The sequence below is a fragment of the Macrotis lagotis genome, chromosome 8 (genome assembly GCF_037893015.1).
Source record: "Macrotis lagotis isolate mMagLag1 chromosome 8, bilby.v1.9.chrom.fasta, whole genome shotgun sequence".
NCBI classification, from domain to species: domain Eukaryota; kingdom Metazoa; phylum Chordata; class Mammalia; order Peramelemorphia; family Peramelidae; genus Macrotis; species Macrotis lagotis.
In genome coordinates, this window is record NC_133665.1 from 41,274,064 (window position 1) to 41,290,468 (window position 16,405).

Consider the following 16,405-nt stretch of genomic DNA (forward strand, 5'->3'; position numbering starts at 1 on the left):
GTTTTTCACCTTACTGAATAATTTAAGTCTGAATAGAGTTTACCTCTGACATAAGAATTCAATCTCTCTTAGAGAGTCTTTTAACTTTTTTCATTCCTCCAGGCAAAATTATAAATAGGGGTTCTTAACCTGGAACCTGTCAATTTGATTTTTGAATACATGCACATATTTGATAACTCTAGATGTAATTAGTTTCCTTTGTGATCCATGTGCTTTATTTTAGGCATCTAAAAACATTATTTTGGTAAAGAGTGCAAAGGTTTTATCAGACTTCCAAGGGGATATATACCATAAAAATAGTTAAGAATATCTTCTCTAAAGTCCCAAACTAATTATATGCATTGTGTAGAGGGAGTTCCCTCATTGGGACCTACTTACACTAATGAAATCATAGGTTTGGACCCCTCCCCACCCCCAATTTTATACTTAGTAGAGTCTCTCAAGCTCTTCCTTTTTTTTAATGCTTATGGTTTGTTTGTTTTTTTTTAGGTTTTTGTAAGGCAGATGGGGTTAAGTGGCTTGCCCCAAACCACAAAGCTAGGTAATTATTAAGTGTCCTAGGCCAGATTTGAACTCAGGTACTCTGGTCTCCAAGGCTGGTGCTCTATCCACTGTGCCACCTAGTCGCCCCCTTAATACTTATTTTTTTATTAGCTTATGTGCTAAGTAGTTTCATATGCAAAACTGTGACATTGTTTTTCTCTTGTAAGATGTGTAATGATGTTTTTCTCCCTTTTTAAAGAAAGTTAAGTTAGCGTTTCCTTCAGATAACATAAACTGCGACATTCAGACAGATCAACCAGACATTCAAAAAGTATTTACTTACTATGAGCCAAGAACTATGTTGAAGGTGTTTTATGAAAATTCAAGGGGCCACAGGTATAATGTATCTCAACACATCATCCTAAGGGGATGATAGGCTTCCTGGATGAATCTCTGGCATTCAATTTATCTCTTTGGTAAATGCAGAAGACTGAGTTTTTCCTTGGGAAAGGCATGGAGGGGACTGCTGCATCTGTATAAAGGAGAGGAAGACCTGCTGACTCTCCAGTAGGAATCATGTAACTCATTGTCTTCCAAAGAGAAATAGAAATAAAGGTTGGCCCTTCCCCATAGTGATATCAAGGCAACTACTCTCACATAACAAATATAGTAGAGGGTCTTCACCAGTTGATCTTGTGCTTGGACTCTGTTTGCCCTTTGTACTTTTTTGGATAACTGGACATCAACTTTTGAGGGGGGATGTTCTGGGAGTAGGGACAACCTTGTGTGTTCAAGTGTCCATTAAGTCCATTAGGTGAAACTCAATGGGAAGAGAATTCTCTTCACTGGGGAAGATGCTTTTAAGAGTAGATCAGGGGCGGCTAGGTGGCGTAGTGGATAGAGCACCGGCCTTGGAGTCAGGAGTACCTGGGTTCAAATCTGGTCTCAGACATTTAATAATTACCTAGCTGTGTGGCCTTGGGCAAGCCACTTAACCCCATTGCCTTGAAAAATCTAAAAAAAACAAAACAAAAAAAAAGAGTAGATCAAAGCCCCTGCCCTGCAGGCTGGAAGAGGTAATCTTTGAGACAATTCAAAGTGAAATAGAAAATGCTCAATTGGTAGTCACCAAAACAGTTTCTGTTATGTTGAGGTTGAAGTATAAGCAGATTGTAATATTAATAAAAAAATTATGCCTTCCTCATTAGAATATGAGGGTAGGAACCAATTCTAACTTTTATTATAGACTTGGACCTTCCTAGGACCTAGTAAGAGCTTTATTAATGCTTATTGACTACTTGATAAAGTATGCCCCAGGAATAAGATAATTGAAGAGGAGTGGCCAATCTAAGGACTGTGAGGCAACTTTCCCCTCCCATTAAACTCTGCCCTGGTCAGACTTCTGCAGTACTTAGTTTTGGTTTCCATCACATAAAGCATCTGGAGAAAGTTCAGAGTCATGAAGATGATTTAAAGTTAAAAAGTAAGAAGCTAGGATAGTCAGCCCAAAGAAAATCTTGAAGTAGAATTTAATAAGACTCTTGAGTGTAGAGAGGGCTCTTATAAACAGGATGTTTCTCTGAATTTCTGAAGCCTGGAGAGACATGTAGGGATGTATGACAAAAACTGCGGTTTGGAGGAAGAGACATTGATTCTTAGCTATTAGAATGCTGGGGGTTCCCAAGAGGATCTATTTGGTGCTTCAATCACCAGCCACAAGCACCTGTGAAACCGTATCTCTCTCTCTCTCTGAGAAATAAACACCTGCCAGCCCTTATTCTTCCCCACTAGGAAGACTGCTTAAAGCTTGTACAAAGAGCAAACCGCCCCTATTCTAGAGTCAACAGACATACTCTGCTTATCCCTGCCCAGAGACAATCATTCCTAGTGTAGATTCCTGCAATGACCTCCTGCTTATGTATTAAGAATATGAATCATTCTGTGACTTTCTTCCATGTATAAATCTCTGGGTTTGCTCTCCTTGCCTGTTTATTCTATTAAATTCAAAAATGTTTTGAAAGTGTGTGTGCTATATTTCATGGACAAATTAAACAGGCCCTGTCTGCAAGGAGTTTATACTCCTGGGGGTGGTAGGGAGGGAACATGCAAACAAGTAAATGCAAAGTATATTCAAAGTAACATTAAGTAATGGGGACTCAGGAAAATCAAAAAAGGACTCATGTGGCTCTTGAGTTGGACTTACTAGATACTGAGGAAAGACACCTGTTTTTCTCTCCCTATTCCTTGTGTAAATGTATGGGACCAGGACCTCAAATGTCATATATAGGGAAGAATGAATAGGACAGTCTGGCTGGAATGCAGAGAGTAGGAGTTGGTGGGTGATGGATGGTGATGATGATGATGATGATGTTTGTCCTTCATTCTCAAATAAAACCTGATATCAGAGAGGCGATGTCACGACAAGTATATGAATTGGATTTGAGTAAGGGAGTTCTGGGTTAAGTCATCAGCCTCACTTTCTCCTCCACAGTCATCTGGGTCCAGCAGCTAAATATGAATCAAGATGACTAAAGATGACTCTGGATGCAAGGCAATCAGGGTTAAGTGACTCACCCAAGGTTACACAGCTAATAAGTATCAAGTGTCTGAGGCTGGATTCAAACTCCCATCCTCCTGACTCCAAGGCTCTAGCCATTGTGCCATCTACCTGCCTGGGTAATAAGTGACCAATCAGTAAAGATAGGCTGGAGTTAAATTATGAAGAGATTTTAATGCCAAACTCTTCACATTAACTCTTTCAAACCTTTTCTTCCCTCCTCAAACTTTCTTTTCCTCTCACTTTCTCAGTTGAGAACTTTGCCTTGTATTTTATTGAAATAATTGAGGCCATTCACTCCTCTCTCTTCTTCCTCATCACCTAACTTCTGTCACTCTCTCCTCCTCTACTCTTGTCTCATATGAAGTGGCCTTACTCCTTACCAAAGCTAACCTCTCTACCTGTTCAAGGGAACCCATTCATCCTATCTCTTCCAATAGTTAAGCCCTTCTTTCACTTATCTTCAATTTTTTTTTCCTTCTTATAAGGCTATTTCCTATGTTTACAAAACTGCCCATGTCTTCCCTATTGTGAAAATACTCTCTTTTGATCCTTCCATTTCTACTCTCTTATATCACTTCTGCTTATTAGGGGTCAAATTTCTCACTGTCTATAATAGGTGCCTCCACTTTCTCTCTTCTCAATCCCTTAAAATCTGGCTTCCTATGTTATCATTCCCCTGAAATTATTCTGTCCAAAGTTATTAATGACTTCTTAGTTTCCTTTTCTCAGTCTTCATTTTCCTTGTCTTCTCTGCAGTCTGACACTATTGTTCATTCTCTGCTCTTTGATACTTTCCTCTCTCTTTCAGGGCACCACTCTGTCTTGGTTCTCCTACATATCTTATTGCTTTTCTGTCTCCTTTGCTGGATCCTCTTCCAAATCATTCCCTCTAATTGCAGCTGTCCCCCAGGGCTCTGTCCTGAGTTATCTTCTCTTTTCCCTCTATACTACTTTACTAGATGCTCTCTTCAGCTCCCATGAACTTAATTACTGTTTCTATTCTGATGCTTCTCAAATATATTCATTCTGCCTCAGTTTCTCTACTGACCTCCAGTCTCGTATTTCCAACTACCTTTTAGATATCTCAACTGGATTCCAACAAACTTCTTAAACCCAACATGTTTAAAATGGAATTCATTATCTTTCCCTCAAAATTCTCCCTGCTTCTTACCTTCTTTATTACTGTAGAATGCAATCATTCTTCCATTCCTTTAAACTCACAACCCAGAATCATCTTGGATTCCTTATTATCTCTCACTTCCCATATCTAAGATGTCACCTTTCCAACATCTCTAGAATATGTCCCATGCTAGTGCAGGTCTTCATCACCTCATATAGCAGTGGCATTTTGGTGGGTCTGCCTGCCTTGTTTTTCTCTCCTCTCCAAACTATCCTTCTTTCAGTTACTAAAATGATTTTCCTAAAGTACAGGTTCAATCATGTTACTCTCTCACTCAGTAAACTCCAGGGGGCTTCCTGATGACTCCAGGACCAAATAAAAATGTCCATTTGACATTTAAAGCCCTTCATAACCTAGTCTCCTCCTACTTTTCCAGTCATTTTACACCTTAGTCCTCCACAAGTACTCTTCAGTCCAATGACACTGGCCTTTGGATTTCTCATGAACAAGACATTCCATCCTTTGGCTCTCGATATTTTGTCTGACTGTTACCTATTCCTAGAATACTCTCCCTCTTCTCTAACTATAGTCCTACCTGGCTTCTGTTATAGCCCAATTAAAATCCCACCTTCTAAATGGAAAACTTTCTCAATTACAGTGCCTTCCTTCTGCTAATTACATGCTATTTATCCTGTATATAACTTGTTTTGTATATATCTGTTTGCATATTGGCCCCCCCCATTAGACTGAAAGCTTATTCCAGAAAGGGATTGGTTTTACCTCTTTTTTATAGCCCCCCCAGCTCCTAGCACATTATAGACTTTTAATAAATATTTAATGATTGATTGATTGGTTGAGTTTTTATTTTATCCAAAAGGCAATATGGAAATATAGGGTTTTTTGAACAGGAGCATATAATAAATAATCCTGCAACTTGGCAGTTGTGTGGTTGATGGGGAAGATGGAGTTTGGAGGAGATGAAGTTGGAGACAGGAAGAGCAATTAGCGTCTCATACTGAAAATATGGTGGGAAGAGGGGCTAAGAGCCTGAAAAGGGATGAAGAGAAGGGAATGGGACATGTACAGATACAGACTGCAACTCATCTATGTTTATCAGTTCTGTCCATGTCCTCCCACTGATGACATTTGCCTTTCATTCTCAAAGAAGACCATGATATGAGAGGGGTCATGTCATGACAAGCAAGTGAATTGGATTTAAGTAAGGGTATGCTGTGCTAAGTTACCAGTCTCACTTTCTCTTCTGGAACCACCTGGGTTCAGTGGTCAGATATAGATCAGGATGACTGGAGAAGGTCTGAGATGAGAGGCAATCAGGGTTATGTCTTCCCTCTTGGAAGCTTAAAACAGACAAAACAGGCAATATGCTAAGGGCCTTCTTTACTTTCTTCTGTATTGTGAGAATACCAGATAAAAACATACAACGTCTACTGTTATTCCTTTGTTCTCCCACATGAACAATCTGTTTTTCTCTTTTGATAAAAAAAAATGTCTTTAAAGACATCTCTTTATCAGGTTCTGGTTGCAGTCCTTCTTTTCATATGTGTGTTACAGTTTGTTCACATCCATCATGTCTCTTCATTGAATTCAGTGATAATAATAATTAATTCATTTGAAACTAAAAGATCTAGAAAATATATGATTTCACCTAGTTAAATGCTAGTTGATTTTTAAAAAGTAGATATTTTATTCAATAGAGCAAAATGCTAGTTGAAAGGCTTCCTATAAAGAAGTCTCTCAGCATATATGAATCTACACATATCTACCCACCTTTGAATTTATATCAATTTATCTTCCTAGAAAGAAATGATAAACATAATCTTGTTCAAGTATCCTCTGATCATTAATACCAAGTGTGGTATAAACCAAGGAGACAGAAGCTTAATAGAAGTGTTCACCATTGTTATGGAAAAGCACAGAGTACATACATATTAAAGAGGAATTATACACAGTGTGAGGTCCTCCATATGTTCCTACTTGTTGATAATATCATGGCAGTTATAAAACTCCAAAATCTGTAACCACTCAAGAAAATTTGGTATAACTATCAATTGGGGGAAAACCTAGTCAATCATTGATACCCATTGTCAAAATTAGGAAATAAAGTTATATATACTATACAGTCATCCGTGTATGTGTGTGTTTGTGTGTGTGTGTGTGAAGTCCCACATTCCCAATATTCTACCAGTATCGAATGTTCCCAAGTTATAGTCTAATACAGAAATAAAGATAAATGTTAAACTGAAAAATACATGGGAAAGATAAATTGAGGGACAAGAGACTGAGCAGGGACAGAAAGGGTACTTTAGTTGGGCTCGGGAAGAGTCAGATTTAAACAATTGCAAATAGAGAGAGAGTTCATTCCAGGGATGGGAGACAGTGCTTACAAATACATGAAGGTAGGACATGGCAGGGTGAGTCTTAGGATTAACTAGTATTCCAAGTTGATAAGTACATAGGAAGGATGGGAGGGCAGCTTTATGACAAAACTGGAAGGGCATATTAGAATTAGACCATGCAAATGCATGGATATTGTGGTCTGACCACACAGTACTGAAGAACTGAATAAATTTTTTGAGTAGGGCAGTGATTTAATTAGGCATGTGAATTATGATGGCAAAACTATTTCAACAAGTTGGAACAATGAGCTGAATTTAATCAAATCTAATTTAAGAGATAAATGGATTGCCCTAAACCTGGATTCAAAAAATCAGTACATTGCTTTAAGATTTGCAAAGTGATTTGGTGAAATATCAATTCACAAATGGGTGGGGTGGATAGGGAAGATGTGGCTAGCAAACTCGGGGAAAAATACGGGAGTTAAGCAAATTGCAAGTTGAATGAGTCAAACTTATGAGGTAGTGCCCCCCCCCCCAATTAATATGGTATTAAAATGGTGGCAGCTAGGCCTAGAGTCAGGTAGACCTGAGTGCAAATCTGGCCTCAGACACTTACTGACTGTGATCCTGCTGAGCATTGTAAGGATCAAATCAGATGAAATTTGTAAAGAGTTTGTGCCTGTCAAGTTGTGATGTGGCATTACAAACTTGTAAACTCAGATAACTGGGTAGTCTGAAGCTGATTCTTGAACAGTAGTTAAGTCTAAAGCTGATTGGGTGTCTGTACTATTTGGTCCCAGGACCAAGAGTCATCAGGCTGCTAAAGAATGGCCCAGATTAGAAAGTGGATTAAAGTTTCCATGCAAATCAACAATGGAATGGGGTCCATCAAAGGAGAGAGGAGGAAAAAAGACTTTCTTAAGTGATTATTATATACTAGGCTTTTAAAAAAATTTTCTCATGATATTATTATTATTATTATTATTATTATTATTATTATTATTATTATTATCTCACAACAACCTTGCGAGGTTGGTGTCATTAAATGACTTGCCTAGAGTCACACATCTAGTAAGTATCTAAGGCAGGATTTGAACTCAGCTCTTCTTGATCCAGTGTCTATATCTACCATGTCATTTAGTTGCCACTGAACCTCTAATCTAGGTATAATAGGAAGAACAAATTTCTAATTTTATATATATATATATCTCATGCATATATACACATATATACCTACAAATACATATGTGTGTATGCATAAAAACATATATACTATATATAATATATTATACAATATTACTCATTATTCATTTATATCACAATAAAAATAACTTTAATCAGATAATCACTTCATTTTAATGCCTAGTTTGTATCATTGGCACTTAGGGAATGATAGTTTTGTTGAAACAGTGGAAGAGAGTATAATTTTAGAACATGGGCAACATAGGGAAGAAAGATATAGGGACTAAACTTCAGACATTGAGAGATCAGTAAAAGAGTACCTCAGAGAGGGGCAAAAAAATGGAGGTGGAAAAGCACCAAAGACAAATTTCCATTATTTTGACATTTTGCCTAGTGGTAATAAACCCACCTGCCACTGATAATCATCTTGCTTTTGGCTTGCTTGTGGTAGCTTGCTGATGTTTGAACTACTTGCTAAAAACAATCAATTCTAAGCCAAAATCATGAAGATATTATACTCCAAAAGCCCTCCCCATGAATTATGCACCTTACTACCAGCTGTTTTCTTCATTATGTTGATTCAAAGTGATTCTCATTCAAACTAGTATGAAAATGGCAAAAGAGTGAAGTTAATTTTATTTTAAAAAATAAGAAAAACAAACTATCAACCGTACATGTCAATATAATAAAGTTTAATTTGGGTAGTTTGGTTTTTATAAAATAGAACTTCTATTTGTCTTTCATACAAACAGTTGGCTAAAAAATGCAATAGCCCCTTTGCATTTTCCATGGGATGGAAGAATTTTCCAATCCTACAATAGCCTATAAAGAAAGCGGGGGAGGAGGGGAAGGAGAAGGCATGAGGCATTTTCATTTTCTCTTTCTCTGTAGTAAGGCCATAACAGGGATTGCTGAGGAAGACCCTGGGTGAGAAGTAGGGATTTCTAGTCTTTCAATGAATCATAGGATCATGGAATGTCAGAGTATGAAAGAATCTTCATAGACCATAGGAAAATGGAGTTAGGAGGGTCCTTAAAACAATGAAGGTGCAAATGTTAGCAGTAGAAGAAACCTGAGAACATGGAACATCCAATATCTAGAACCATCAGGGAAGCTTCAAATTCAACCCATTCCTTTAGTGGAGAAGGAAAATGAAGTCTTGGCAGTCTTTGTCCAAGAGTCTATAACTAAAAAGTGACAGAACTTGGACTTACAAACTATTTGATATTTTAACTTGGATATAGTCAAGCTCTATATAGCACACTGACTCTTGAGATGGTTTTCAGAGCCCTCAGGAAAATTGCAAAGTAGTGGTCTTATTTGATGCCTTCACTTTTATGTTTCTTTTCTTCCACCTTTTTTAAAAACAGAGGAGAACACAAATACAATCCCCCCATTACCACAAATCATACAGTTAAGTTCCTGTATTTGGGGAAATCACCAGGGTCAGCTCTTCCAAAGTGCAATGGATAAAGCCTCCCCTGGGGAAACCATTTTCATTTTCATGGAGTCAACCCTGTCAGATAAGTTGTCTCCCACTTTTCTAATAGTTCCTGGAACTTATCTTACCAAGATAATCATTGGGGGGGAAATTGAAGAATTTTCTGCCACCTTTTCTTAGTCCCTGCTTCAAAATTACCTCTCCTAATACCTTCACTCCACAAAATCATAGCTCTGAGAAACCTCAGCTAGATGTTATAATCATTTAAATATTTCATGCTAAGATGTATATATCCAATTAGTTGGTTTCATTCCAGACAGAGAGATTGCTAATCTATATTGTTATAATTGATATACATCTGTGTGCCAAAATTATTGAAACTTGAAGAGGCCCTGTGTCTCTTCTTATTGAAAGATACCTTGCCCACTTCATCCATTCTCACTCCACTCTACCCCTCAACCCCCAACTAATACTAACAAGTACATTTGAGATTAAAGTATGTGGCACTATCATTACAGGTGCAAAACATCCATCTCTAATCTCTTCTAGGAGCTTTATGTCACATTAAGTAAAATAAAATATAGCCACTTCTTGGGCATTGCAATGGGTTGGCACTCTAACCATGTCTTGAATATTCAAAATGAAAATCACAAAAATCATGAACATGGAGAACCTTTTGTATATATCAAAATGTAATTGTATTTACAAGATCGAGATCATCCCCTTCAAACTAGAATACCTGTCAGTGGGTCACATTACAATAACATAAGGAAATTTTTTTATAATGAACCACCATAAAGCTGACTTCTTAATTTACAACTGTAAATAAACAACAGATTTTGTGTCTTACAACTTTTACTGAGCACAATTAAAAAAAAAGCTTGGCTATAGCAAAAAGCATCCCAAAGCATCTTTCCATGATGGTTAGGAAAAGAACTAATTTGCACTTGGACTGTTTGTATTATTTACAATGCTACTTTCTTTGTGGTACTGCATCATTAAGGAAAAATCCCAATGCAGCATATTTTCCTTTATTTCTATGGTGTCAACAAAAAATGATTTACAAAGGTATCCTAATAGACCTGTATTCTTGTCAACCTGTATCCTTTATCAACAAGTGGAGATCTTAACCCTTTCACACATCTCTTTTTTCTAATTTAAACATTTTTATTTATTTGTTTTTCCAATAATATGCCATGATGGTTTTTACCAATCATTTTTTTGCAAGGTTTGGAATTTTATATTTTCTCCCTCCCTCCCTCACTTTCCCTCTCCCCCAACAGAAAGCAATCTAATATAGGTTCTACATCACATATCTTTTAATAAGTCTTTCACAGAAGGTGAGTTACTAAAAGTCTCAAAAACTAGCCAATTTCTATGTTTCTTATATGCTATGAGAGTTGTTAGGTCACACTTTAAATTTAGTAGTATTTGAGGCATACTTCCAAATTACTTTTCAGAATGGCTGGACCAACTCACAGCTTCATTAGTGGTGTATCAATATGCCTGTTTATTTTATTTTATTTTGTTTTTTATTTTTATTTATGGATTATCCTAATAATAACCAGAGAGAGAGAGAGAGAGAGGAAGACTTGATTAGACTTATGCTTTAGATGCATTAATTTCATAGCCATATGAATGATAGGTTTAAATAGAAAGGAACTAGAAACAGATAATTCATTTAAAAGGCCACTACAAACTTCCAGTGAGAGGTGATGATAGAATGATGTCCCACTTGATCGCAGAGAAGATGATGAATGCAATAAACATTGTGGAAGTAAAATTGACAAAACTTAGAATCTTAGGTCAGGTCAGAGTGGGTAGAGTTGAATAACTCCAATTTATGGGGGCAACAATCAAGGCAGATCATTACAAAATTTGGTCACACAAATTATATGACTTTGGGAGAGTTATTTCCATAAACGAAGAAGATGAAAATTACTCCACAGTGGGTACAAGGAGAGCTGTAGAGAAAGAAATAAGAGATCATTATGGGGAAAAACTGAAAAGAGAATAAATAGTTTGAAACAGAAGACGGAAGCATGACTCAAGTAGTAGTGAGTTCCTTGAAAACAGAATGAAGCAAAAAGAAATTAATTACTCATAAGAAAGCAACATAAAAAATTAAAATCAACACTGACTGAACCCTAAAAAATTTGAAGAATATGTGAGGTATTTACATGAAAAATTGAATTAGAATAAAAAAGGTCTAGGAAAAATCATTTAATAATCTTCAACATTTTGGAAAATTATGATTAAAAAAATGAATACCACTTTCAAAAAACCCTAGAAAATTGCTTAGCTCTATTAGAACTAAAGATCAAAGAGAAAATATAGAAAGAATCCACCAGTCATCTCCTGAAAGAAATTTCAAAGTGAAAGCCAATTTCCCACCTCTCTCAGTCTTAATTTCTTTATTTGTAAAATAAGAGGGGGGTTTGGTCTACGTAATGTTTAAAGTCATTCCCAAAAGTAAAATTCCATGATTCTCTGTATATTTCTCAGAGATTGTTGAAAATTCTAAACAGATATTTGTGTAACTACCAATTTAATGATTGTTTGTTGAATGAAGGAATGACAAAAAGCCCAAACAAATGAATAAAAGAAGTCTCTCTCTGGGACCCCAAACAATTTTAATACAGGAAATGTTACTGAGTTCTATACTGTAAATTTTCCCTCTTTATAAATATTATGACCAAGATGACTTGAATGAGTCCATTAGCCCTTCCTCAAGTGTTCAACCTTCTCAAAAGCAGATGATACAGTTCATAGTCCTCAGTCTCTGCCAGGGAGCATCTATTTACTTTTGTGCCAGAACTTGTGACTTAAAACAGCTGAGGAAAGGAGTGAAAAATAACACCTATAAATAGACTCATCCACAGAAGCACAATGTGCATTGATTTTTTTACTAGAGGTACATGACTGAAAAGTGTCATGGACACTGTGCACTCCATAGAGAATAGAAGTAAAGTAGATATTTGGAGAACTACTCATTTCTCTAGAGAAAGACATCTATCAGCACTACAGACCCTTAATTAAGTACTTCCTGTGAATACTCATAGACAGACACACATGATAAATTGTGTGTGTGGGAGAGAGAAACAGACAGACAGACAGATAAAGAGACAGAGAGAATCTTTATACATGGCACATATATATGTCTGTCTATAAACAAGTGCCTTCCATAGACCAGACAGTGCTAAGTGCTGGGAATGCAAAAATAAGCAAAAGACAATTTATAGTCTTTTCAAGTTGTAGAAAAGGTAGACTTTTAAATTAATCAAATAAAAATGAATGAGATGAGTATGCCTAGAGAAGGTATTGTTCCCATTTATTTAGGATTAGGCTACTAAGGTTAGCCTTAGTAGAAGTTAGAACAAGTTGTTTTTGAGATGTTGCTTGGTGAGTATGTTAGGAAAGTAGGAAGAGGTGTTAGGGAAAAGACCTCAAAGAAGGATCAGTTAGAATGGTAGGAGCATAAGAGATAAAGGCAAGGGAAGATTAAGTGTCCAGAAGGTGGGAGAGATAGAATGTCCAATATGCAGTCAGAAATATAAATTTCCCATGAAATGTCAGGATTGGAGGGATTGATTTAGAAAACTCACTTTTCCAAATAAAGGTTGAGGGATCATTTTCTTTTATAAAAAATTTTTAAAGATTTTATTTGAGTTTTGAGTTTTACAATTTTTCTCCCAATCTTACTTCCCTCTCCCCCACCACAGAAAGCAATCTGTCCCTCTTTATTCTGTTTCCAAGTTGTACATTGATCCAAATTGAGTGTGATGAGAGAGAAATCACATCCTTAAGGAAGAAACAAAAAGTATGAGATAACAAGATCAAATGATAAGATATCTGTTTTTTTTTCCTAAATTAAAGGGAATAGTCCTTGAAATTTGTTCAAACTTCATGGCTCTTTATCTGGATACAGATGGTATTCTTCATTGCAGACAGCCCAAAATTGTCCCTGGTTGTTGCACTGATGGAATGAACAAGTTCATCAAGGTTGAACATCACTCCCACATTGCTGATACAATGTTTTTCTGGTTCTGTTCATCTCACTCAGCATCAGTTCATTGCAAATCCTTCCAGGCCTCTCTGAATTCCCGTCAGAGGGATCATTTTCATGACTTCTTTGCAGTTAACTTGGTCCTTATGATTTCACAGCATTAAGTTCTTCCACTTTAGGAGGTTCTCCTTTCTAATTATATTGGTATAGTCATTGTGGATGTTGTTTTCCTGATTCAGTCTCTTTCACATTGCATCAGTTCATATAAATTTTCTCAAAGTTCTCATATCCAGCATTCTTACCTTGAATTAGTTCTTCCATTGTATTCAGATATTACAATATATTGATCCATTGATGCTACAAAAGTGTTACTCTAAATATTTTGTTATTTATGAAAACTTTTATTTATATTATTAAACACTCTGTGATATATGACCATTAGTGGAACTTCTAGGTCAAAGAATAGAGATACTTAAGTCACTTCTTAAAAGTATAATTCTAAATTGCCTCCTAAAATTTTTGAATTTCTTCACAATTCCATGAGCAGTGTATTATTCCATTATTTCCAGGATCCTCGGCATTTGTTATTCCCGTATTTTGTTATCTTTGCCATTTGCTGTTGGTCACACACCTCTGACTTACTTCAGTTTGGATTTCAGATATTAATAGTGATTTGGAGTAAGATTTTATATAGTTAATAGTGTGTATTTCTTGTTTTGAGAACTATTTATTCCTTATCCTTTGATCACCCATTCAATGGAAAATGACTTTTACTCATATATTTGCTTCATTTTCTCCATATATCTTTGATATTAAACCCTGATCAGGTATATTTTTTTACATCATTTTTACTCTATTAAACTTCCTCTCTCTCTTTATACTGGATATATTAATTTTACTTATCAAAAGGCTTTCAATCTCATATAATCAAAATAATAAATTATAATTCATGTGTTAAATAGCAAATTTTTAAAATTCATGACATAATATATATTACAAATATCTAGTAAATTATAGATTAAAAACATACTATTGAAAGAAATAAATACATAACTTGTTTACTATGAATAGCAGATTAGTTTTGAAAAATTGCAAATATAAAATAAAATGTTTTGGCCCAGTCACTAATTTGTCATTCAATAAGCACTTATTAAATTCCAACTGTGTCAGGAACAATGCTAAAAGGAAACTAAAAGAGCCAAAAAGTTAACCCCTAACCCAGGGAATCATAATTACATAGTATAAATGAAACAAGAAGCAATTTAAAGAAAAATGAGTAAAAATGTAATTTCTTTTCCTTTTCATTACATGGAGCTTTCCCCAGAATGGACCATGTCATGAAAATGTCATATTTTTTCAAGAATCTGTGACTCTTTTTCCCCATAGGTAGCAATATTACAATACTACCACACTGTAGTAAATGGTTACATATTTTGTGTATACTTATATTAGTTTACTTTTCTCCTATAGAGTGTAAATCTCTTGAATGGTGCTGATCCTATTTCCTTCTACGCTTCAGTTCTTTGACTGAGCATTGTTGCACCACAATATGTTACCATCTGTACTTCCAGGAAGATATGTTCTCTTTGGTACAGGGTGGGTAGGAGGGCAGAGTTGAGTTTTGTTGCATAACCATAGGTCAGCATGGGTAATCTTGCCAGAGAAGGGTATATATGTGAGGGGAGATTAAATGGGTGTTAGGGACGAGGAATTAATTTCTCTACTGTTGGTTAATCTCATTATCTCATTAGCTTTCTTGGGGACTTAGACCATGAAGAAACTGAAATTACTTGAACTTTTGTGAGTAATTCATAGTTTAGAAGATCATGAAGATTAGAAAATATATGTAGTTACTCCTCTATTTTGTGGGTCACACAACCTGAAGGATGAGTCATATTCACATGATAATGAAATATCAGAGGAGGTCTTTAGGGAGAGATCTAGCATCATAATAAGGAGAAAATCATCAACTTTATATTACAAGAAGATGGCAAGATGCCTTCCCCCCCACAGATGTTAATAGTTCATTTTATATAGTACTTCAAAGTTTCAAGACTTGCCTCTGACATTTTGTGATATTGGGCAAATTATTTAGATTTCCAGAACCTTATCTGTAAAGTGAGAAGGTTGGATTGGATGATTTCTAAGACCACCTCCAGAGCCCCTTCTAGATCTGTGATCCCTAAAATGCAAAATAAATATCAGTTACTACTACTACCAACATCACTACTACTACTACTACTACTACTACTACTACTACTACTACTACTACTACTACTACTACTACTACTACTACTACTACTACTACTACTACTACTACTACTACTTCTACTACACCTACTACTAAAATGGAGAATAAATTATTTGGACTGAAGTGTCACTGAAGAGGAAGGCAAAGGGCAAATGTGAGAAGAGAGTGAGTATAACTTAACCTTTGTTTTCCTCACTATCCTCAGTTGTAAAATGAGGATAAAATCAGTGCCTACCTACCAAAAGGTTGTGATGAGGTTCAAATGAGATATTTGTAAAGCACTTAGCATGGTGCCTGATTTACTTTCATTATTATTATTATTATCAATCGTGGATAACTGCTACAAGGACATATGGTTTGCTTGGATAGTATGGTTAGCTTGGTTAAGTCACAAAATGACACAGAATCTTTAAAGGACATTTTGTCCAAGCTGTGCCTAAATGGATTTACTTCTTCAAAATCTCAAAGTAGTCATCAAGCTTTTCTTAGAGTACCATCAGTAGAAGGAATCCATTCCCTCCTTTCATAGTCCTTTCTACTTTTAGATATTCTACATATTAGGAAGTTTTTTTCTTCTATCTAGCTGAAATGTATCTCTATACTCTGGGCTTGTTGCTCCTAATTCTGTTCTCTGGGGACAAGTAGAATGATCATCATTCTTCTTATATGTGATAGTTCTTCAAATATTTGAAGATAACTATACCCCTGCTGTTCCTTCTACATTCCCTCCTCAAATCTTTTCTCATTCAGTTTAGACATCTCCAGTTCCTTCAACTGAGGAACATTCATGGTATTATCTCCATGACCTTCACCATTCTTTTCGTCCCTTTTCTGGACATCTTTCATCTTAATTTCATCTTTCCTTAAGTGAGGCACCACAAACCAAAACCATGACTCCAGACTGAGTGACCAGAGCATAGTATATAGTAGGACCATCTTCTTCTTAAATGTTGCTATACTTTTCAAATCTGTCAAAGTTTCATTAGCTTGGCAGAGGAGATATCT

At 35.9% G+C, this 16,405-nt stretch overlaps 1 non-coding gene across 1 annotated transcript; it reads right to left on the reverse strand.

Moving 5' to 3' along the window:
- Positions 1-9,069: 9,069 nt before the first annotated feature.
- On the reverse strand, positions 9,070-9,233 carry LOC141496716 (U1 spliceosomal RNA). Its single transcript, XR_012471119.1, has one exon. It is a non-coding gene; the product is annotated as a U1 spliceosomal RNA (small nuclear RNA).
- Positions 9,234-16,405: the final 7,172 nt, after the last annotated feature.